The sequence below is a fragment of the Tamandua tetradactyla genome, chromosome 14, assembly GCF_023851605.1.
Source record: "Tamandua tetradactyla isolate mTamTet1 chromosome 14, mTamTet1.pri, whole genome shotgun sequence".
NCBI lineage: Eukaryota > Metazoa > Chordata > Mammalia > Pilosa > Myrmecophagidae > Tamandua > Tamandua tetradactyla.
In genome coordinates, this window is record NC_135340.1 from 85974789 (window position 1) to 85999587 (window position 24799).

General features: G+C 45.6%; 1 protein-coding gene and 1 long non-coding RNA gene across 2 annotated transcripts in view; one reads left to right on the plus strand and one right to left on the minus strand.

Moving 5' to 3' along the window:
• Window positions 1-24799, plus strand: part of CORO2B (coronin 2B) — a 141350-nt gene that overhangs the window by 21918 nt on the left and 94633 nt on the right. The window lies entirely within an intron of this gene.
• LOC143656316 (uncharacterized) lies at window positions 14521-17404 on the minus strand. The gene is made up of 3 exons (XR_013162454.1): window positions 17125-17404; window positions 15544-15674; window positions 14521-14872 (listed from the first exon to the last, which is right to left on the minus strand). It is a non-coding gene; the product is annotated as an uncharacterized LOC143656316 (long non-coding RNA).

Below are 24799 nucleotides of genomic sequence, written 5' to 3' on the forward strand. Positions count from 1 at the left end.
ACAGAAATCCTGGAATGAACTGAGACTCAGCATCAAGGGATTGAGAAAGCCTTCTCGACCAAAAGGGAAAAGAGTGAAATGAGACAAAGTGTCAATGGCTGAGAGATTCCAAACAGAGTTGAGAGGTTATCCTGGAGGTTATTCTTACACATTGAGTAGATATCACCTTGTTATTCAAGATGTAATGGAGAGGCTGGAGGGAACTGCCTGAAAATGTAGAGCTGTGTCCCAGTAGCCATGTTTCTTGATAATGATTGTGTAATGATATAGCTCTCACAATGTAACTGTGTGATTGTGAAAACTTTGTGTCTGATGCTCCTTTTATCTACCTTGTCAACAGACGAGTAGAACATATGGAATAAAAATAAATAATAAGGGGAATAAATGTTAAAATAAATTTAGTTTGAAATGCTAGTGATAAATGAAAGCAAGGGATAAGGGGTATGGTATGTATAATCTTTTTTTTCTGTTATTGTTTTATTTCTTTTTCTGAATTGATGCAAATGTTCTAAGAAATGATGAATATGCCACTATGTGATGATATTGAGAATTACTGATTATATATGTAGAACAGAATGATATGTTAATGTTTTTGTTTGTTCTTAATTTTTTTAATTAATAAATAAATAAGTTTTTAAAAGTAAAAAAAAATAGGAAGAGATTAAGACAATCACTGATGAAAGAAACTGAGTGAGCCCATCACCACTTGACTGGCACTGCAAGTAATGCTAGAGAGGGCTCTTCAAACTAAAAAGAAAGGATGTTAGATAGTGGATCAAAGCAGCATAAAGAAATTAAGGTCTCCAGTAAGGGTAACTATTACTATATGTGAGTAATTATAAGTGCCAGTACTATTGTATTGTATTTTGTTTGGTGTGCAATTTCACTTTTTATTTCTTACAGGTCCTCAAATGCAAATGCATAAAAGTTAATAATAAAAAGTAATAATAAATATATTGTTTTGGACATACAGTATATAAAGGTATAACTTATTACAAGTACAGCAAAAAGGTGGGGGTATAGAGGGTTATAGGAACAGTGTTTGTGTGTGCTATTGAAGTTAAGTTGGTATTAAATCACGTGACTGTTATATATTTAAGAGGCTAAATTTAAGCTCCATGGTATCCACAGAGAATATATTTGAAAAATGTACACAGGAGGAAATGAGAAGAGACTCAAAATTATATACTACAAAAAGTCAAATAAATATGAAAATAGGCATTAATGGAAGAATTGAGAGACAAAAAAGATATGAGTTACAAAAACCGAATAGAAGAATGACAGAAGGAAAGTCTTTCATTGCCAGTGGTGACTTTAAATGTAAATGGATTAAATTTTCCAGTCAAATGACAAAGATTACCCAAATCGATGAAAAGAAAAAAAAGCATGACCCAATTACATGCTGTTTATAAGACACTTACCTTAAATTCAAAGATGCAAGTAGGTATAAAGGGAAAGGGTGGACAGAAATATTCTGTGCAGATAGAAACCAAAAGGGAGCTAGGGTAGGTATACCAATACCATATGAGCTGGACTTTAAATAAAAAGCTGTTAATAAGGGACAAAGAAGGACTGGTAAAGAGGTCAATTGACAAGAAGTTGTAACAATTATAAATATATAAGCACCTAATGACAGAGCCCCGTAATCTGAAGTATTATGCTGACAGATTTGAAGAAGAAATTGATGGTTCTACACTAATAGTAGGAGACTTCAATATGCCACTTTTAATAATGGACAGAACATCTAGACAGAAGGAAAGAGAAGACTTGATTGATTTTAGAAACCAACTGAACCTAACAGACATATATAGAACACTTCACACAACAACAGCATAGTATACACTCTTCTCTAGCATACACAGGCCGTTCTCCAGGATGCACCATATGTTAGGTCACAAAACAAGTCTCAAAAAATTTTAAAATATTGATATTATTTTAATCATACAATGTATCTTCTCCAACCAGGAATGAAGATACAAATCAATAACAGTGAAAGAACTGGAAAATTCACAAACATGTGGAAATTAAGCACATATTCTTAGACAACCAAAGGGTCAAAGAAGATATCACAACAGAATTTAGGAAATATCTTGCTGCAAATGACAATGAAAATAAAATATACCAAAACTTACAGGGTATCTCGTGGGCAGTCCTGAGAGGGAAATTTATAGTTGTAAATATTTACTTAAAGAAAAGAAAGATCTCAAATCAGTGATCTAACCTCACAACTGGAGGATCTAGAAAAAGAAGAGCAAACTAAACCCAAAGTGAGCAGAAGGAAGGACATAGCAAAGATTAGGGTGGAGATAAAGAAACTAGAGAATAAAAAAACAGCAGACAGAATAACAAAAACAAAAGTTGGCTCTTTGGAAAGATCGACAACATTGACAAACCTTTTAGCTAGACTGACAATGGTGAGAAGAGAGAGGACACAAATGACTGCAATCAGAAATGGTGGGGGTGGGGGTGGACACTACTACTGACCCCACAGAAATAAAAAAAAATTTTAAGAGGATGCTATGAACAACTTTTTGCCAACAAATAAAATGTGTGCATGAAATGGACAGAGTACTAAAAACACACAAACACCTACATTGACTCAGGAAGAAATAGAAGACTTCAACCAACCAATGACAAGTAGAGATGGAAGCAGTCACCAGAACGTCTAAACAAACAGAAACACAGGACCAGAAGGCTTCATTGATGAATTTTATCAAGCACTCCCAGAAGAATTCACTTCAGTCCTGTTTCAAATTCTTCCAGAAAAATTGAAGATGAGGCCAACATCGTTGTAATACCAAAACCAGATAAAGATACTACAAGAAAAAAAAATTACAGATCATATGAACATAAATGCAAAAATTCTCAACAAAGTACTAGTAAACTGAATCCAGCAGCACATTAAAGGAATTATACACCATAATCAAGTAGGATTTGTCTCAGCTATGCAAGGGTGATCCCATATAAGAAAATCAATTAATGTAAAAAAGAAAAAAGCACATGATCATCTCAATGTTACCTAAAAGGTGTTTGGCAAAATCTAGTACCCCTTCTTGATAAGAACACGCCGAGAAATAGAAATAGAAAAAATTCACAACATGATAAAGGGCATATATGAAAAATCCATAGCTAGTATCATACTCAATGATGAAAGACTTTAAGCTTTCCCCCAAATATCAAGAAAAAGACAAGGATGCCCACCATCACCACTATTATTCAACATTGTACTGTAAGTTCTAGCCAGAGCAGTAAGACAAAGAATAAGGACGAAAAAGCATCCAGATTGGAAAGAAGAAGTAAAACTTTCCTTATTTGCCAATGACATGATACTCTATAAAGGAAATCCTAAAAAATCCACAACAAAGCTACTAAAGCCAATAAATGAATTCAGCATAGTAGGGGGGTACAAGATCAAAATGCAAAAATTAGTAGTGCTTCTATACACTAGTAAATGAACAAACTGAAAAGGAAATCAAGAAAAAATTCCATTTACAATAGCAGTTAAGAGCATCAAAATCTAGAAATAAATTTAACCAAGGATCTAAAGGGCTTGCCATGGAAATCAACAAAACACGACTGAAAGAAGTCAAAGAGGACCTAAATGAATAAAAGGGCATTCTATGTTCATGGACTGGAAGACTAAATATTGTTAAGATGTCAGTTCTACCCAAAGAGATTTACAGATTCAATGAATCCCGATTAGAATTCCAAAAGTCTACTTTCCAGACGTGGAAAAACCAGTCATTAAAATTATATGGAAGGGTAAAGAATCCCAAAAGCCAAAACCACCTTGGAAAAGAATAGAGTTGGAAGGCTCACACTTCTCATTTTTAAAACTTATTACAAAGCTATAGTAATCAAACAGTTTAATACTGGCACAAAGAGAGACACATAGACTCATGGAATCAGATCGAGAGTTCAACTATAAACCCTCATATCTATAGCCAATTGGACCAAAAACCTAAAAAAAATACAAAATTTTAAAACTCATAGAAGAAAGCATAGGAAAGTATCTTCAGGATCTTATATCGGGCGATGGTTTTTTAGATTGCAGCACTAAAAGCCTGGGCAACAAAAGAAAAATATAGATAAATGGGACTTCATTAAAATTAAAAATTTTGTGCATCAAAGGACTCCACCATGAAAGTCAAAAGACAACCTACAAATGGGAGAACATATTAGGAAATCACATATCTGATAAGGGTTTCATATCCAGAATATATAAAGAAATCCTGCAACTCTTCAGCAAAAAGGCAACTCAGTAAAAAATAGGTAAAGGACTTGAATAGATATTTCTCCAAAGAAGATAAACAAATGGCCAGTTAGCCCATGAAAAGATACTCAACATCTTGAGCCATTCAGGAAAGGCACATCAAAATTACGAGATACCATTTCACACCCTGTAGGATGGCTGCAGTTAATACAATGGAAAAGAACAAGTGTTGGAGAGGATTGGAGAAATAAAGTAACACTGTTCATTGGTGGTAGGAATATAAAATGGTGCAACTGCTGTGGTAAACTGTTTGGCAGTTCCTCAGAAAGCTAAGTATAGAATTACCGTATGACCCAGCAATTGTGCTTCTGGATAAATACCCAAAATAACTGAAAGCAGAAACCTGAAAAGATTTGTGCACACTGATGTTCAGAACAGGATTATTCACGATTGTCAAAAGATGGAAGCAACTGAAGTTTGTCCATCAACAAATGAATGGATAAACAAATCGTGGTATCTGCGTGCTGTGGAGTATTACTCAGCCATGAAAGGGAATGAAATCCTGATGCACACAGCACGGACGAACCTTGCTAGAATAAGCCAAACACAAATGGACCAATATTGTATGATTTCACTCATAGGAAATAATTAGAAGTGTAAAGTCGGAAACTAGAATACAGTTTATGAGGGGCTGGGTGGGGGTAAGGAATGGGGAGTGAACGTCTCATCGCCTCGTTGGTTCAGAGTTTCTGTTTGTGGTGGTGCGAAAGTTCTGGTAATCATTAGCGCTCATGGTAGCACAACACTGAATGTAATTAACGCCACTGAATTATATATTTGAATGTGGTTAATAGGAGGGAATTTTGAGCTGTGTATTTGTTAACATTTTTAAAACAATGAAAAAAGTAAAACAAACATGGGACTGTTCAATAAGTATGGACCGTAGTTCCTAATACAATTAAAATGTTACAGTCATTTCATCAGTTGTAACAAAGTTACCACACTAATGCAAAGCATAAATAATAGGGAACACTGTGTGAAGGAGGCGTATACCCGGATACTGAACTTTCTGAATAACTTTTCTGTAAACTTTCAAGTTCTTTATAAAAAAAAATGTATAATAATAAGAAAACTACCAAACAAACCAAATAGCCCTCGGTTGTGCTGGCATTCGGATTCTTCCCTGGAGTTAGTGTGGTGAGTAAGGGCAGTGAGGAAACCCGGGCAGACGTCTGGGCTGTGACCCCTGTCCCAGTGCTAGCCCCAGGACCTGCACAGTTAGACCCGTTGCCCCGCGTGGGCCTGGAGGCAGCAAACCAGGAGAGAGCCTGAGCTGGACAGGTGGAAGCATCCGGGGCCGCCGAGAACAAAAGGACATGGCGGGGGCTGATGTTTTGAATGTGGATGTGTTGGTGGCAGTGGTGCGAGGTAGAAGCGAGTGGATAACTGATACTGCTGGCCGAAGGTGGAAGAGGAGGTAACCCTGGTCCTTTGTTCCAGACCCACCCTTCCAACCTGATCGTTTTCCTTGTTCCCCGATTGGCTCGGAGAATTTTGACTGTGTCAGAAAATCGGAGCCCTGCCAGGGGCTGAAGCGCCAGAAAAGGGTGGCAGCGGGCCAGCTTTGCCCACGGAGCTGAGCGGATTCCTGCCCCAAGCAACGTGGGCTTTAGCCTTGCCCGCCTCTCCTGGAACTGCCGTGCGTGCACGAGCGTGACTGTGTATGTGAGAGAACACACTGCAAGTTTTGTGGTCTCTGTTCCTCTCCCGTGCACGGTCAGTGATTCTGCTTAAAGCAACTTCCAGGAAAAAACTGATGCAAGGATAGTAATCCGATTTTCCCTGGAGAGGAAGCTTGCTTTATGCAGAAGCAAAGCAAACCCGGGTGCAGGGAGAGTGGGGGCAGGGGTGGTGTGGTTAGGCCCCTAGAGAGGCCAGCCCCTGGTGAGTGTGGGGCCAGGTGGTCCGGCCTCCCCGGGAGCCCACCAGCCCAGGGACTCCTCTGCAGCAGCCAGCTCTGTCCAGCTTCTTACTGCCAACTTTAATGATAGCAACTCCTTCCCTTCGCCGCTCTTTGCTGGGTGCTAAGGGGCTGATCTGCTAAATGAATCTGTGTTCAGAATGCCAGGGAGGGGCTTGTTCAGGAACTTTGCCAGAAGACATGTTTCTATCCTGATGGGAGTTTACAGAGCTCTGGAAGAGTAGCTGTGCCTGAGGGAAGGTGAGGGCTGGGACTGGGCGGTGAGCCTGTCCCTGGTGTAGGCCTGAGCTGAGCAGGAGGTGGTCTGGATTAGAGACATGGGGAAAGGGAGCGGGGAGAGAAAGGGGCCTGTCAGCCTGTACTTGTGCAGCCTGAATGCCCCACCTGGGAAGGCTAACGTTTAGCATGCCTCTGCCCAGTCCACTCAGCTAGGTATTGGAAGCTTTCCCTCTCCGGCCACCATTTACTTCCTTGACCTCTGTCTAGACGGTTCTCTAACCACACTGGTCTGCCTGCTGCCCCCAAACGCAACTTGAGCTTTTCTGCTCCCTCTCCCGCTTGAAAGATCTCCGGACCCTGCTTGCAAAGCCCAGTCAAAACGCCACCTCCTCCACGGAGCCTTCTCTGGTCTCTTCTCTGCTCCAAACTCTGACCTCATGTGCCTGCCGTGCTGAGATAGATGTAACTGAACATGTTTTGTTCAAGGCGAGACCCCCTGCCCTATGTGGGAAGGAGCATTCCAGGCCACAAGGGCTGGTCCCTCGATGCTCACTCAGAGCTTTTGGAATGACGTATTTGTAACTTTTGCATGGACATAAGAATCTGTTCTATGCGTGCAGCGTAGCTACAGCCGTGTGAGAAGCATTTGTTGGCAAACTCGTCAGAGAGGCACAGGATAAGCCCCCCACCCCATCCCTAGAGCGCTTAGGATAAATTTAAGGGTCTTATTCTTCCTTTTTCCCATCCCCCAAGGGTGCGGGGGCAGAGAGGCTGTGCTGCCCTTGTCGAATTCCAAAGGCAGGCGTGCACTCCCCTGCCTCTTAAGCCTTCTGCCCAAGAGGGGGGGAGTCCTGGTGACCTCGTGGCAGCAGCCTGCCTGCCCCCCCTGGGCTCTGCCTCTCCTGGGAGGCTGCCATATGCTTTCCGGGTCTCATTATGTTCTGACTCAAAAACTCATCTTGTCTAATTGTGCTGGAGGTCTGAGTGAATGCAGTGACTATTAGCCAGGGCTCCGTGGACCTGAGTCTCCATGGCAACAGAGGATGTGTCCTAATGGACTGGGTCCTGGGAGACTGGCTTTAGGGGCTTCCCCCTGCCCTCCACATGGACTGCTGCTGCTGTCCCTGCTGCTTGGCAGAGGGGCCTCCAAGGGGGATCTGTGGCTGGAGAGGTGGGTGTGGAGGTAGCCTCTGCAGCTGACATCAAGACCCCTGTGGAGAAGCCCCGAACCCGTCCCAGGGCTGCAGGCATAGAAGGTACTGACAGATGATCCCACAGCCTGATGGCTGGGCAAAGAGCTTCCCTTTCTCCACAAACAGCCCTTCATACAGAAACCAAGTAATTTTTTCCCTTTAACACACAGACATACACACACACACACACTCAGCACACCAAATTCCAAAGGCTTAAGCGGTTTTTGGTTTGCAAAACTTTCTAAAATGTGGAAATTTCGCTCCGCCTTGGTGGCTGGACTCAAATATCACCTCCAGGAAGCCTTCCTGGAAGATCCTTCTTTCTCCCAGCCCCATATGGCCTCTGCATCTTGGGGACGTTTTTGCAGCACAGACTTCGCTGAGTGTGTACCAGGCTCCCTCCCCACCAGGTAACCCCATTGCCTTCCTCTCTGAAGCCCCAGACCTGGGCCCCCACAGGGGTTCAGTCAGAGGGGGAACGGGGCCTTTGCCAGCAGCCCCTCTCTGACCTCTGTCCCACCTGAGGACCCAGGCCTGGTGGCTTTGGGATCCCCCCCGCAGTTAATGGCAAGGCTGCAGGCTTGGCCTTCCCACTTGAGGAAGAAGGGGATACCGTAAAACCAGGTCTTCGAGGAAGGTGTGGGGAAGAAAAAGGGACCTAAGGAACTGAAAACAGGAAGCCCAAGGGCTGCACTGTTTTAGCCCCTGCCTCCTGGGCCCCAGGCCACTGGCCCGTCAGTGCCTCTGCGGCCGGCCGTCCACCCGTCCCCCCGCAGTGTGGGAGGAGGGCAGGAGGGGAGCGTTGCAGACCCAGCGGTTTCCCCCACCCCCACCAAACCTCCCTTCCCAGCTGTCCTGCTGATTCTCCATTTCCAGAAATGACCTGGAGAGAGAGGAATGAGAGGGGAGGAGGCTGCCATCTGACTTTTAATTAAAAGGGACAGAACCCTGCCCGGCCCCTAGCGCTCCCTGGGTGGCGTGTGTCACCCCCAAAAGGCGCGTGGGTGTGAGTGGCTGACAGACAGGCAGGTGTGAGGTGGCTGCTTCAGTGATGGGAGGTTCAGTGGGACAAGGAGCACCCACGGTCAGCCTCTCTGAGGACCCCAAGAAGCCATTCCTCTTTTTAATTTATTTTTTTCTTTTATTTCATTTTAATTATTTTTTCATTCCTGTTTTTTCAGTAGACGTGTTTCATGGAAGCACACCTGTATTCCAAGCAAAGAGGAAGTGCTTATCCAGATCTTGCAAACACATGCTTGTGTCCGTGGCTGGGACACGCCTAATTTTGATTTTCTGGGAGGGGACATTCTGGCTTTGCCATCTTTTGCTTAGAAACTGCTGCCACCTTGTCTTGACACCGTCTGTTGCCCCTGAGCGGGAAGGTGTTAACAAGCCCGCTGCCCGAGGAGGGGTTTGTCGAAGGCCTGTTAGGATAGGGGTTGAGGGACGTGGCTGCAGGGTTGGGGGGTACAAGAGGGAGAGAGAAGTGGGTCAGGGTGCAGCATTGTCTGCAGTGCCTTGCACACCACCCAGCTCCCAGGGCTGACCCTGTGCCTTGCTCCACTTGGGGCTTACTAACGTAGCTGCTGGGTGACTGGGTAGCCAGCCAGATGAATGAATGAGCTGAACGTGCAGATGAGTGAAAGTTAGCCTGCAACCTTCAAATAATCATAACCTAGTAAGACAAAGCATGCTTGTTGATTGAGGAAGAGCCTTCATGGAGAATGGGCGGCAGGAACAGTGCTAGGTCACCTGGCACACGTCAGGAGATCTGCTTTTCTCAGGGCGTTTCAGTTGATGGGAGTGCTGGACCTGCAATTAGGGGGTCCAGGTGGACAGAACACGGGAGGAGGGAAGAAGTGCCCCGGAATTCACAAGGGTTGCTGGGCTCCTCGGGGAGCCCATAGTAGAACATGTGCACACATGAGAAACAGAGTAAGCACCCAGGCTGGGGAGTCAGACTGAAGGGAGTGGAATCCTGGCCCTTCCCTCCCTCTGGCTGTGAGATGCCAGACAAGTCCTGAACTTCCTCTAGAAGTGGGGGTGATAAGGGCAGTTAACCCCGTAGAGATGTTGGAGAACCAGCATATGTTACACGTGGTCCTCGCTTAGCACAGCCTGGCGCCTGGTAGGTCCTCAGTGTCCATGAGCTGAGCTCCTCCTCTTCCTCATCTCTTCCATGCAGTCGCCCTGGGTACCCCCTGCTCTCAACCTGCATTTCAGGGCCCCTGCCATTGCCCAGAACATTCAAGACTTTCTTGAGAGCAGCTTTCCGTCCTGACTTCCCAGGTGGCATAGGAAATCAGTGTGGCCCTGCGTGGCCAACTCCCGTGTGGAAACCTGAACGTTTTCCCCCTGTTTGAGTTTACCAAGTTTTCACCTGAAACTTTGGGTTATAGCTGAGGAAATGAAGCCTATTCACACAGGTCAAGATGCCCAGCCCTGTGGAGGTCCCTAAGAATGCAAGTCCCAAGGGGATTTTGAATCCCTAGGATGTGGCTGGAATAAGTGCATGTCCTCCCCAGGGGTCTACTCTGGAAACGCCAGGGTCTGCAATACAGATGAGTTGTACTTAGCAATAAGGATCTCTATTTCTTTGTAAATTCATCCCAAATTCCTGATGTTAGCATTCTGGCAATCAGAAAGCATGTCTTCTGAGAGCCTATGGGAAGGTGGGATGACTGGTGGTTTTGTTTTATTTTTTATACTTTACTGTATTTTTTATACTTTACTGTATTTTATACTTTTTATATTGTGCATCTGTGACTTTGATAATTAGGAGAAAATTAAGAAAAGTTTTAAGAAATCCTTTAAAAGGAGCGAGAGAAACGCTAAACCCCTAGCTGCCCAGCACGGTTAAGGTCCTGTGGTGTGTTCCAAAGTTTTATAAGCCATTATCAAAGACACATAAAGTAAAGTAGTATCGCTCTTTTAGAGAGCAATTTGGCAGCATACATCACAAGCCATAAAAATGTCCATATCCCGTGACCTAATAATCCCACTTCTGGGAATCTGGCCAAAGGAAATAATCCAAACACAGGGAAAGGCTCTATGCATCAAGCCGCTCATCAACGGCACTATTTATAACAACCAAAAATTGGAAGCAAAATAAAGGCTTAACAATATGGAACTGGCTGAATAAATTAGGAAGCATTTATTCAATGGATCATTCTGCAGCCGTTAAAAATTATAATACCAAGATGATATGGCAATACGGAAAAGATGTTCCTGCTAGATGGAAAAATCAGGATGCAAAGCTTTACGTACACCATGATTATCACTGTGTGAAAGTTCTTTGGAAAATGCAGATTCTCTGAGATTGAAAAATGAGGGGAGAATTGGGGACGAAAAGTAGGGAGGACTCACGGATGGCTCTTAGGTTTGTGGGATGAGCAGCTAAGTGAATGAAGTTCCCATTTAGAGCAGGTGGGGGCAAGAAAAGCAGATCAGTAGTTCAGGTGTCGATACAATTAGGCCCAAGATACCTGAGAGAATCCCGACGGAAGGGTCTCAGAAGAGAGTCTTGGAGTCCTGGACCTGGCATGACATTTAAATCCCTGCGTGTGGATGACCTCAGGCAGGGAAAAGAAACAGGACAGTGGGTCTCACCCCTGATGCCTCCAGGCAGTGAAATCGGAATATCTGGGGTGGGTCCAGATACCAGCATTTATTCAAAGCTCCCAGGTTATTTCGATGCCTGGAGCTGGCATAGAGTGCAAAGAGGAATGGCTGTGTCCTGAGACCTCAGAGGGGGTTGAGAAGGTGCGCTCAGCAGAAGACGATGGGTTAGTGGGGAGGCAGGGGTCAGCCGTATCACCTGCCATCCAAAGGGCAAGCATTGGGCTGGGGTCTCAGATGTAACAGTGCAATGCGCCAGGCCCCTCCAGCTCTGGGAGACCATGAATGTAGAACTGCTTTGGAGTTCTAGATGGAAAACGCAGGCCACGGAGAAAATGCTGTTTGGATATAAAAACACTGCAATGATGAGGATTGTTTTGATAGCTCCTGGTACTGTGGAGCAGAATATTTGAAACTGGGACAAACGGGAAAATCTGGAACACAATTCAACATAAGAGTTATGTTTCCCTAGATATCTCTAGTCAGCCTCTGATGGCTCCAGATACAGGGTAAGTTTCTTAAGCATGGAAGGATGAGTATGGAAAGCATTTTCATCGTCCCCTGAAGATACGGGGCATTTTATAAGTGCTCAATGAATCCTCCATTCATTTTTTTTAATTAATTAATTTATTTATTTAAAAAATTAAGAACAAACAAAAACATTAACATATCATTCCGTTCTACATATATAATCAGTAAGTCTCAATATCATCACATAGTTGCATGTTCATCATTTCTTAGAACGTTTGCATCAATTCAGAAAAAGAAATAAAACGACAACCGAAAAAGAAATAAAACAGTAATAGGAAAAAAAAAAGATTATACATACCATACCCCTTACCCCTCACTTTCATTTATCACTAGCATTTCAAACTAAATTTATTTTAACATTTGTTCCCCCTATTACTTATTTTTATTCCATATGTTCTACTCGTCTGTTGACAAGGTAGCTAAAAGGAGCATCAGACACAAGGTTTTCACAATCACATAGTCACATTGTGAAAGCTATATCATTATTCAGTCATCATCAAGAAACATGGCTACTGGGACACAGCTCTACATTTTCAGGCAGTTCCCTCCAGCCTCTCCATTACATCTTGAATAACAAGGTGTTATCTACTTAATGCATAAGAGTAACCTCCAGGATAACCTCTCGACTCTATTTGGAATCTCTCAGCCATTGACACTTTGTCTCATTTCACTCTTCCCCCTTTTGGTCGAGAAGATTTTCTCAATCCCTTGATGCTGAGTCTCAGCTCATTCCAGAATTTCTGCCCCACGTTGCCAGGAAGGTCCACACCCCTGGGAGTCATGTCCCACGTAGACAGGGGGAGGGTGGTGAGTTTGCTTGTTGTGCTGGCTGGAGAGAGAGGCCACATCTGAGCAACAAAAGAGGTTCTCTTGTGAGTCTCTCTTAGGCCTAAATTTTAAGTAGGCTTGACCTATCCTTTGCAGGGTTAAATTTTGAATCCTCCATTCATTTGATTGGTTCAGAGCTGGGAAGGGGTGAGCCAACTGAGCAGTGCCTTGGCATCCCAAGCTGGAGGGAATTGAAGAAGGAACATTCCCCAAATGTCCTGAGCCTCTCCTGGCCTTCTTGATTAGCTAGGATAGAAGCATATATTGGGTTTTTGAAGCAGGGGTTGGGGGCGGTTAGCAAAGGGTCCCAGGGTGGAGGTGAGAGGGCTTGAGGCAGAGGAAGTTCCCCACTCTGGGTCTCTGAGATCACCTTTCCTCTTCATGGAAGCATTTTGTTTGGCATCTAAAATAGGGAGAAGAGTCTATGGGGCTGTTCGTGCTTGGGGGTTCACAGAGGTCAGGGCTCCTCGGGGATGTGGGAGCCAAGGACAAGGCCACCTTGTCCCTTCTCTGCACTGGAAGTCCCTGCCCTGAACAGAATCACATCTCAAGGCCTGGCCCAGGCAAGAAGAAGGAAAGATCAGAGGGGCTTTGGAGATGGAAAGAATGGGCATGCATATTTGTTGACCATCAATTGAGTTTCATTTATTCTTTACAAGAGCCCAGGGAGGTTGATATTATAATTTATCTCAGTTTTACAAATGAGTTAAGAGAAGGTCCCCAAGGTCACACAGCTGGGCCAGTGATTCAAGTTCCTATGTTGCTGATCCTAAAATGCACATTCTTTCCATTATATCATGCTGGGAAGAGTGGGATAATGTTAATTGGACATTGCCTGGCAGAGTCAGGGGATTAGGAAACAGACCCTTTACTCATTTATTCAAAATCCATCAGTCAGCCTTGGGGTTAGTACACTTGTTAGGCCCCATGGTCAAAGGGGTGGGGGTGTGATAAGGGAAGGCGGAAATGTTAAAAGTCTGTCCTGATCCCTGCCCCCAGGGGATTTCCAATCCAGTTGGAAAGACAAGACTACTACATGAGACAATTAAAAGCAGGACAGGGTGTCATTGCATACACGGTGGTGATGTGGTATAAGAAGCATGAAATGAGAGCACTGGGCAAGGAGGTAATCAGGGGAGGCTTCCTGGAGGAGGTGACACTCATGTGGAGACTGGATAAAAGTGCAGAGTTTGTGTGATAGCAGGACATGCTAAAGGCTTGGGGTGGGGTGGGTTGCAGAAGTGAGTGCTTCTGAGATGGGGTTTCGTGAGCTGGTTGTTTATTAAGGAGAGCTCTTGGGGTTAGCACCAGTGGAGGGAAGAAGAAGCCGGAGTGGGCCGAGGTAGAAGGTGAGCCGTGGTGCAGGCCCAAGGACAGCCTCAGCTGACCCTGCTGGGAGCACTGGCCTTCAAAGTTGTCCCAAGATGAATGGAAATAGCCAGGCTTGACAATTCCCCTTCCACACCCAGGAAAGGGTGTGACCTCCAGTAAGACGTTACTCTGCAGCTTCCCAGCAACAGCGGCAAGTCTTTCACTGAAGGGGGATCTGGGTGGCACAGCAGAAGGTCCACTACTCAGGGCTATAGGATGTGCTCAGAAGTACCTGGAAAGCTCTGGGGGCTATTGGGGGTGGGCTGAAATGAGGTTCAGAGAAACATGGCTGGTGGGGAGGAAAACTGTTCTGTAACTGAGTTTGGACCAGATCCTCATACCCTCCCTTGCATTCATTCATTAATTCATTCACCCCCTGCCCCCAATCACTGTTTATCAAGTAACTACTTTGTGCTGCTAAGTGCTGGGAATATGTTGGTGGATAAAGCAGACACAAGGCTCCCTTGTAGAACTTAAATCTAGTGGCGACCAGATATTAATTAGATGATCACATATTTCCAAAGGGAAGTATTTGAAAGGACTCAGCCTTGTACTTGAGATAAGATTCTTTATTTTAATTTCCTAAGGAGATGTTATACAAAAATTCCAGACAGATTCACATTAACCCTTGGGGACTGCAAAATGGCTCATGATCTGGCAGGCAAAATCCCCCAGTCTTAGCCCAGGGTGGGCATTTGCTTTCTCTGCCTGGGTATGGAAGCACAGTGGCAGCTCTGCAAGAGTCTGACAGCTTCTTGCAAAGAACTGGGTTTGTGACTTCGAGCCAGAAGGCCTGGGTTGAGACCCGAGACCCAGTTCCTCATTTATCTGCCAGGTTACCTTGAGCAAGTTACCTCCTGGAGTCTCCTGCATCCTTGGCTGTGAAAGGAGCTTGATGATGGTGAAGATTCAGTGGATCTGGGAAGAGAAGGGCCTAATACAGTGCCTGACCTAGTCGTAGTTTAGTGAATGTTCATTTTTATTCCTGCCTCCCCCCCTTCTTTGCTTGTTTACAGGGTTGGTCAAAGGCTCTTTTGAGACAGCTTATGCAACCCCTGGGTCCCCAGGCTCATCTGCTAATGGGTATAAACAAGGTCTCATTAGGAAATAGATCCCTTTGCTCATTTATTCAAGTTCCACCAGACCCACAGCTCAGATCTTGTAGCCCACAAACCATTTGGAGGGCAGTGCCCTTGTTACCGTAACTGCTTCCCAGTGCTTTCCGGGAGAATCTGTCTGCCCAGGGTGCCACCCTCTGGATTCCCAGTCATAAAACCCCATAAGATCCGAATGGTGCCAAGTTCCCCTCTGTCATCGCGGTGCCGCCAAAGTTCCACTGTGTTCTTGGAAGAAATGGAGTAAAACCCTGTTCTAGTCTTTAATTGCATGACTGCCCAGCTCCAAACCCTGCGGTATAAAGCAACACCCAATTTCTTTAGTTTATGGATTCAGTGGGTCAGGCATCCGGACAACACGAGGAGAGTAGATCATCTCTCCTCCACAGGGCTTGGGGCCCTGGCTGAGAAGACTCAAATGCCTGGTGACTTGGGCAGCTGGGGCTGGAATCAGCTGGAAGTTTCTTCACTCACATGTCTGGTGCCTGGACTGGGATGACGTGGAGGCTGGGCTCATCGGGGACTGTTGACCGGGCCTCGACACGCATGACGTCTCCGTGTGGCTGGGGCTGCTTCACAGCATGGTGGCCTCTCGGTGGGGCTTCCTACGTGACAACAGAGGAAGCTCCAGGGGCAAGCGTCCCACCAAGCAGAAGATGCCTGACCTCTGAATGGCCTAGCTTCAGAAGTCAGTGTCACGTCCACATCTAGATGGAGGAATGTCAGTGAATTTGCAGGCGTGTTTTAAAACCACCCCTACATTTTATCCCTTGGCCCCCCACGCAGGACGATGTGTGCTTCAAGTGTCACAGTCTTTTTCAAAAACTGCTTTGAATGTGGGTGATGAGGGTTCAATTCCTGGCCCATGCACTGCCCCACACAAAAGAATTCAACAAATGGTGCTGCAATAACAGGATTCTCACACAGAAAAAGAATGAAATGTGACCCCACCATACAGCCTATGAAAAAAAGACAACAAAAACCAGCTTTGGCTTTCACTTCCGGGTCAGACCGGTTTTCTGGGAACAGTAGCTGACCTGAATTCACGTCCCTCCCTTTCCCGAGCCTCCAGGGTTTTTGGTTTTTATCATCTTCTGGTCAAACTCAGATTCCCTCAGGCACAGCACCTCATGCAGACAGCGGCATGGGAGTGAGGAGTCCCACCTTCCAGCCACTACCCTGGGCTCAGCTGTGACCCTTGGGCTACAGCTGGGTAAAGGACTTTGTAAACTGGGATGCAGCGTGCATGCAAGGACCTTATACCTTCCTGCTGTCTGCCACTGGGGCAAGCATTTCTTTTCCCTTGGCCCTGGCAACCGAAACAGCACCTGGGGGCCTGGCAGCCGCTGCAGAGCCGAAAGGCAGAGGCCATCATCCTCAGAGCCTCTGCACGCAGACCCGGTGAAGGGCTGGGCAGTGCCCCAGGGTGAGGTTTTTCCAAGATTGGCCTCCTTTGCTGGCTGCCCATAGTCAGATCCAAGAGGTGGTGGCTGCAGTTTCCAGGACTCCTGGAAAAAGGACCAGCAGGGCAGTTTCTCCCTCCCCACTGCTCTGGCCTCTGGAGGAGGGCGACTTAGAGAACACCTCCCCTGGTGGGGCCAATCCAAGCCGGCTGCCCTGCTGGGACAGTTCAGGGGCTCTGGGACAGGACAGCGCTCCCCCAGGAAGCCCCTGGCTACCATCCTGGTATTGCTGTGTTATGTGTGTGTGTTGGGAGGACGTTTTTGTTTTTCAAGGATTTGGCTCTGTGCAGTGAAGGGATTTGCTGAAGAATAATGTGAGACCCCAGGGGTCGGGAAACATCCTCCCCCTTTCTTCCCAGTTCCTCCTTTTCTTGCTGAGGGAACTCCCCAGGGAGCCAGGATTCCAGAATCTTGAATGGTTAGAGCCCCATGGCTTTGTTCTCTGCCCCTCCCTTACCCGGCAACTGAATGCCATTTGTCAGGCTTCCTGCAGCTGGAGTGATGGGGGTGGGGGGTGACTCCAGGAGGGAATTTAGAAACTCTGTCTTCATGTTTGTCATCCTCCTCTTCCTCAACACCGTCATTCCCTCACCTCTGCGTCCAGTATCCCAGCCGGCTATCTGTCCTTTTAGCAAGGATTCACCAAATACCCGACTCCATGCCTGGCTGAGAAAGAGAGCAAGTCAGCTTCAAACCCAAAGGTCCACTCCAGACCCCGTCCCCGAGGGGCAGCCCAGAACAGCAACGCGCAGCCAGAAGTGGTGGGAGCACAGAGCCCGGAGTCCAGAAGAAAATCCTCCACCTGGGGAACCAGGAAAGGCTTCGTGGAGGAGGAGCAGCTTCTGAGCGGGGCCTTCGGGGATGGCTGGGCTCATGACCAGGGCCCGGAGAGGGTAAAAGGAATTCCAGGTGTCAGGAGGTGTGAGTTTGGGCCTTGTAAGGCCCAGGGCCTACGGCTGCCCTGTGGGGGCACCTTTGCTATGTCAAGGGAGTGTGTCCTCATCCCGCAGTGCTCCCTCCCAGGCTTGTCTGGCCGAGGGGAAGAGGTTCTGGGGAACTGGGTCACACCAGGCTGTTAGGAACTCTTACTTCTCCCAGGGGGTCTACCTGTAGCAGCACGAGACCTGAGTCTGCTTCTCTGATCCTGGTCCTTTCCCTCTGCTCCTTCGCTCCCATTTTTCCCCCAGAACGTCCTGTCATTTCACCAAAGACAGAAAAGCTCCCAATCGAAAGCTGCGGTGCTGGCTGCCCTTGGGTGAGCTGGGATCACTCTTGTGAGAGCATGCGGTTGGAGGGCTGCGTTTCGCCGCACACGTGTGGACGCGTCTTTTGGGCCCCGTGGCCGGCTCTGACGGCAAGCAGGATGGAATGGGGTGGGGGGCAGGGGGAAGCGGCCCCCGTTCCGCACTCTGACTTGACCTGGAATCCGCATGAATCATCTGGATTGGCCAGCGAGCCGTCCCCAGTGGGCCTCTTCATTGTGCAACCGGCCCCTCCCCTCCACCCCTCAGTCTTCTTAGTGGAAACCTGGCCAGAGACTCAGGCAGAGAGAGAAAAGAGATGGGGAGATGATTCCATTTGTTAGTCAGAGAAAAACTGGGGGAGTATGTTTTGAGCACCTCCCATGTTAGGTGCTGAAGGCTGCAGAGATCCTTCAGAAGCCGGCTGCGGCCTCAGGCCCCAATGCCAGCAGCCCTTTGCACCGTCTGCCCTCGCAGCCTGGAACAGGAGCCAGGTCTCTGCACGAAGGGACGTGGTCTCCAGCTGGCTGAGCTTCTCCCAGCCCTGAAGTTTTCTTCATGACCCAGTAGAGGAAGGGCTGGGAGCTGGCCTAGTCCTCGGGATACCCATTTTTACTGCCCATCCTTTAATTTGACATCTAAAACAGACTCCTTGTTGCCTGGCCCCACCCATATTTCCAAGCTGGTCTCCTAGGCTGATCTGTAGATCCCTTTATTCCAGCAACAACAGACCCCTTGCTTTTTCCCAAATGGCTGTGAACTCTCTCCTCCTCCATGCAAGCCTTTGTTTGTGCAGTTTCCTTTACCCGAAATGCTGCTCCTTCCCTTCTCCCCCCTTGGTTCTGAACTCAGAATTAGAGGCAAGTTCAAGGCAGATTCAATTGCTGGCTTTCACCATCTCTACTAGTTGGGGTTAATCAGGCACTATTCTGCCCCGACTCCCGCTCCCCTTTGCGGTTAATTGTGTGACTCAGACGCTCACTAGATTGTGAGTTCTTTGAACACAAAGATGCTTTCCTCAAAGATGCTTTCCTCTTAGAAAGAAGATGAAATGTGGTGGGGTAAATTGCGTTAAAGTTTCAACTCAACCACTTAGCATGGTGTGATTTTAAGCAAACAACCTAACATTTCTGAACCTCAGACTTGTTGTCTGTTTGTCCCAGGACTGTCATGAGAAATAACAAATAGTAGGGTATGTTTATAGCTGAGTGCCTGACAGATATTAAGTGTTCAGTAAAGACTATTTCTCCTCCCCCATTCCACATCCAAGCTCCTTTCAGTCCTAATGCTGTGCTTTGCTCAGAGAATACATTCTGTAACTGCTTGATAAATAAAATGAATGACTGGACTGAGTCTTATGCAGTCCAGAGCCATGGGATGTCCAAACCAGAAAGGCCCTTAGGGGGTCATTTGGTTTACACCCTTTGTTTTGTATTTCCTGAAACAGCTCCAGGGACGGCACATGATGTACCAAAGGTCACATGGAAGGAGTTTGAACGCAAACCCGAGTCTCCTGGCCCTAGTCTGGTCCTAGTCCAGTGTTCAGAGCATTCCTGAAATGCTGACCGGTCCCCTGGGGCTGCGGACAAGAGCACTGCCACGGGAGATACTGTGGGGAATGTGGATCCTTTGTTAGAATCCTGCATTTTCACACTCCCCTGCTCACCTCCCCTTTGCATACGGGTAGAAATACCTCTCAAGGGAGTTTGGCACTGCTTCCCATGAGGGAGGGAACTGGTCATTTGCCTGGCTCTGCTGCTCCCAGAGGAGGTTGTCTTCCATGCCCCATGTCTCCTCTTCTGTGCCCTTTCCTGCTATGTCACCTCTCTCCTGCCCTCACATCCCCTCTCCTCACCTACTCCTTCCACTCTCCCAGCCCCTCCTCACCCCACTCAAGCATGCCGTCTTCTTCGTTGTTGTTCATGGAAACCTGGTCTCAGATGAGCTCCCATATCTGCGTGAGTTTATACCTGATTAAAAATTTCTCCAGGAGTCTCCTTTCACAAGGGATTGATGTTTCCACTCCAATCTCAACTTGGAGAATGAAATACTCTGCTTCTCAGTCAAAGAAGTTCAGCTTCTGGGAGAAGGTTTAGGAGGCCAGCACTCTAAAACCACATTATGTGGGTTTTGTTTTAGGTATCAGGCCAGTCCAGAATATTCACATATAGAAGCGCAGAAAATCAGAGTGAAAATGAACCTTAGACACCATCCTGCCCCTTGACTCCATTTCACAGAGAAGTAACTAACCCTCAGGTAGCTAGTTCCTTTCCACACCTTGGAAAAGGCCAAGGAAATAACTCAGGAGGAAATACAAAAGAAATACTTTGCACACTTCTTTAGGAGAAAATTGATTAACATTCCATGTCCTGAACAACAAGGGACAGCTAAGCCAAGCAAGGGTCATCAGGACGAGGGAACACTCTCCAGCCATGGAGTGTGACTTATGGGGACTGGCTCACCAGATGAAAGGGCATCAGAAATGACCAGAAACAAAGAATCAGAGCAATAATTCACCAAGATTTTACCTGTTTGTGCTGGCTGGAAAGGATGTATGGAACCTAGAAAAGCCATGTTTTAATCAAAATCCCATTTCGTAAAGGCAGAATAATCCCTACTCAATGCTGTGTGTTTGAAAGTGTAATCAAATCATCTCCCTGGAGATGTGATTTAATCAAGAGTGGTTATTAAGCTGGATTAGGTGACGCCATGTCTCCACGCATTTGGGTGGTTCTTGATAAGTTTCTGGAGTCCTATAAAAGAGGAAACATTTTGGAGAAAGGAGATTTGGAGAGAGCAGAGAATGCTGCAGCACCACGAAGCAGAGGGTCCACGAGCGACCTTTGGAGATGAAGAAGGAAAATGCCTCCCGGGGAGCTTCATGAAAGAGGAAGCCAGGAAAGGAAGCTGGCAGATGATGCTGTGTTCACCATGTGCCCTTCCAGCTGAGAGAGGAACGCTGACTGTGTTCACCATGTGCCTTCTCACTTGAGAGAGAAACCCTGAACTTCATCGGCCTTCTTCAACCAAGGTATCTTTCCCTGGATGCCTTTGATTGGACATTTCAATAGACTTGTTTTAATTGGGACATTTTCTCGGCCTTAGAACTGTAAACTAGCATCTGATTAAATTCCTCTTTTTAAAAGCCATTCTTTTTCTGGTATATTGCATTCTGGCAGCTAGCAAACTAGAACACTATTCCATAGCATATATTTTATATTTTCTTTTAAAAATAACAATATATTTTTCATACTGTCAAAATGATATATGGTCATTCTGAAATTTTGGGAAATAAGAAAAGGATAAATATAGCAATAATAAAATATCCTACTCTCCCAAGATCCCACTGCTTGTAATTTGGTGCTTTCCTTTTCAATTATTGTTGAGATGGTTTTTTCCAATAAGTATATATGAGTCTAGTTCACCTTTTGCACTTAATTATTTTAACATTCTAGCAGGAGCAATTTCCCATGGTATTATTTTACTGTATTTCATTGATTTTAAAATTTCATTTTGTCATCCCTGAAATCAGGCTATGTCTTAAATTGATAAACGTCATAGTTCACTCTATTTTTTTTTCTTTCTCTGAAGGACATAATATAATCATCAGTCCTATAATTGATAGAATTAGATTTGATGAAATATATCCTTCAAAAGCATCATTTTTAATGCCTATTAATACTCTATCATATGAATATAAACATTTTAGACTGTCAGCCTTTTATTATGGGCATCCCTATACATAAAATGTGTCCGCATTGCTCATTGTTGGCTGGGAAGGATTTCCGGGAATAGACAAAATGGATGCAGGTCTCAAATGCTCTTGACGCAAACACATGTGTTGACAAGGAGCAGAAGTGAGAACGGAGGGATATGAGTGGGCATTCCAGTTACCAAGTTCCTATTTTCTCTGGAGGTCTTTGTGCACAGACTGTGAAATGATGATCATGATGATGAATCAGCAAATAAGTGACTCCATTTATTTATGAGAGGGTGTGTGTGTTTTAGGGAGAAGAGGGAGAGAGAAGAATGAGAACTGCTTAGCACTGCAGGGAAGCCCTCTGAGAAGGATGGTGTAGAAGTGAGTTCTCTAAGTTCCAGTATGAGGCAGAAGAGCTCTTGGGGGTGAGAGAAGGTTGTTGGGATGATTTTGTGCACCCCTAAATTCCTAAGAGTTGGGCTTTTTCAGCAGTTGCAGCTCCAGTACTAGGACGCACGCTGACCTCGGTAGGGCCAGGCCAAGCATTAGCTTGCTGATAACTTGCTCTCTAACTGAACTTGAAGATCAACTTCCCAGGTTCCTTCTCTGTCAATGAGGGGCCAGGACTGGATAATTTTGAGGATTCCCCCCAGCTCTGCAGGTCTGTAGCTGGAAAGTTCTAGGCATTTGGGGAGAGACAAGTAAGCAGTGGCAGCTGATTGACCCCAACTCCCTTTCCTTGGGAGTCCATTTGTGCTTTGAGGCCTGTCACAACTTTTTCAGCTCCCCTTCCCCACGTCCAGAGTCTCAGAGCCATTAACCACCCCTGAGCTTGCACAGGGAATCCTCAGCATGGCCAGGCTCTAGCATGCCATGGGACTCCCCTCCTTCACTTCACCAAAACTGGTGGTTCTTTGGAGAAACCTTTCTTCCTTTTTACCCACATGAGCTCTGTGGCTTTCATTTCTTTCCCAGTTCTTGAATAGATGGGTGATTTTACCAGCCCCCTTTATTTTTGGCTTGTTTGCTCTTATTTTTACTGGCTGCTCTCAAATTCAGGGATCAGTAGTGGATTTCCTAATATAACTTATATGGACAGGTTAATTTAACACCATAAATACATGAAATCTTGAACAGGGCATAAGATTTTGTAGGTTGATCCAGTGTGATGCCCTGATAAACCCCAGAGTGATTTGAGCAGTGAATAAAGAAGTATTTGCAAAGTCCCCTTGGGGAAATGGTGAGAAAGGGGAAAAATTCAACTTCCCCATTTGAAGAATTCCTAATATTCTTGCCAGCAGTGGGGACAACCAAATCAATAGGCCGAGCCCTCAGTCTTGGGGTTTGTTCATATGAAGCTTATCTCTGCAAAGGATAGGCTAAGCCTACTTAAAATTAGGCCTAAGAGTTATCCCCAAGAACCTCTTTTGTTGCTCAGATGTGGCCTCTCTCTCTCAACCAACACAGCAAGCAAACTCACCACCCTTCCCCTCTCTACATGGGACATGACTCCCCGGGGTGTGGACCTTCCTGACAATGTGGGACAGAAATCCTAGAATGAGCTGAGACTCAGCATCGAGGAATTGAGAAAACTTTCTTGACCAAAAGAGGGAAGAGAGAAATGAGACAAAATATAGTGTCAGTGGCTGAGAGATTTCAAACAGAATCAAAAGGTTATCCTGGAGGTTATTCTTATGCATTATATAGATATTCCTTTTTTAGTTTAAAGTGTATTAGAGAGGCTAGAGAGAAGTTCCTGATACTGTAGAGCTGTGTTCCAGTAGCCATGTTTCTTGAAGATGATTGTATAATGACATAGCTTTCACAATGTGACTGTGTGATTGTGAAAACCTTGTGTCTGATGCTCCTTTTATCTATGGTATGGACAGATAGGTAAATATATAGGGATTAAATATAAATAAATAATGGGGGAACAAAGATTATAATGTATTGGGTAGATGGAAATACTAGTGGTCCATGAGAGAGAGGGGTAAGGGTAATGGTATATATGAGGTTTTTCTTTATATTTCTTTTTCTGGAGTGATACAAATGTTCTAAGAAATGATCATGGTGATGAATACACAACTATGTGATGATATTGTGAGCCACTGATTGTGCACCATGTATGGAATGTTTGTAGGTTAAGAATGTGCATGTTTGTGTGTTGTTTGGGTTTCTCAATTAAAAAACAAACAAACAAACCCGGGGTCAGACCCCTGAGAGTCATGAAAGAGAGATACAGGAGTCAGAGACAGTGCTTTGGTGGTTCTCATCAAGACCCAAAATAACGGTGGCGTAAACAAAATCAAGGTTTGTTTTATTCGCACATCACAGTTTAGATAGAAGCAGTCCAGGCTGTTAAGGTGGTGTACTTTTGAAAGTTGTTAGGGGCCCAGGTTCCTTCTGTCTTGTTGCTCTGCTGTCTAAGATGACTCACCCCCACGTCCCTGGTTCTGCCTGTGGGAAGGGGGAGTCTCCTGGAGATGACCTGGAGCTGCCGCGTGATACTGTAGCTCGTATCCTATTGGCCAGAATTGTATCACATGACTGCATGCTCAGGTGCAAAGGTGGCTGGGAAATGTAGTCCTTTCCCCTACTAATAATTGAGGCTCTATTACTATAAGAGAAGAGAGGGGAACAGAATTTGGAGGAATATTAGCAACTCGGTAGGGAACAGATCTTCCAGTCCAGCGCTTTCATGTTCCAAATAGTGGTATGATGGCAGTGGCAGCTTGTTAAAATGGCTTGTCAAATTGAGGGTTACCAAAATAGGTTGAACCTGACTCCCTCCCCTTCCAAACCCTCTCAGCCTTCCAGCCTTTCTGTCTGTACAGCAGATCTTGAAGGACGAGTCTTCAGTGTGCCTGTGGGTGGCAAATCTCTCCCTGAAGGACTGAGAAGAGATTTAGAATTGCAAGCCCTTCTTTGAACTTTGATGCCCAATTCCATCAATTGTTTTTAATTCCATAATTTTTTATTTGAATATACAACCACAGACTACTTACAAAACATCCTCTTGAATGAAACTAGAGTTATCAGAACGTGATATTTCTAAACCCAAATTAGCACACTCCTAGAGTGTATTTAAAGCCTTGAAATCAGTGTTGTACTAAAATGACGAGCTCCTGTGCCACCCTTGGCCAAGTTGCAAAGCCCCTACAGCACCCACCTGTATAGGTAGCTGGAATTCCTGAAATCTTTAGTAAGGGTATTTTGCCATCAGTGTCACCTTGAGTTAGCCCCAGCTTCCAATGGCTGCTGTTCCTGCTTTGTTAATTATAAATTGCTGTGCTTTTAGCTCCATCATTATTGATTTAGTTTGTTGT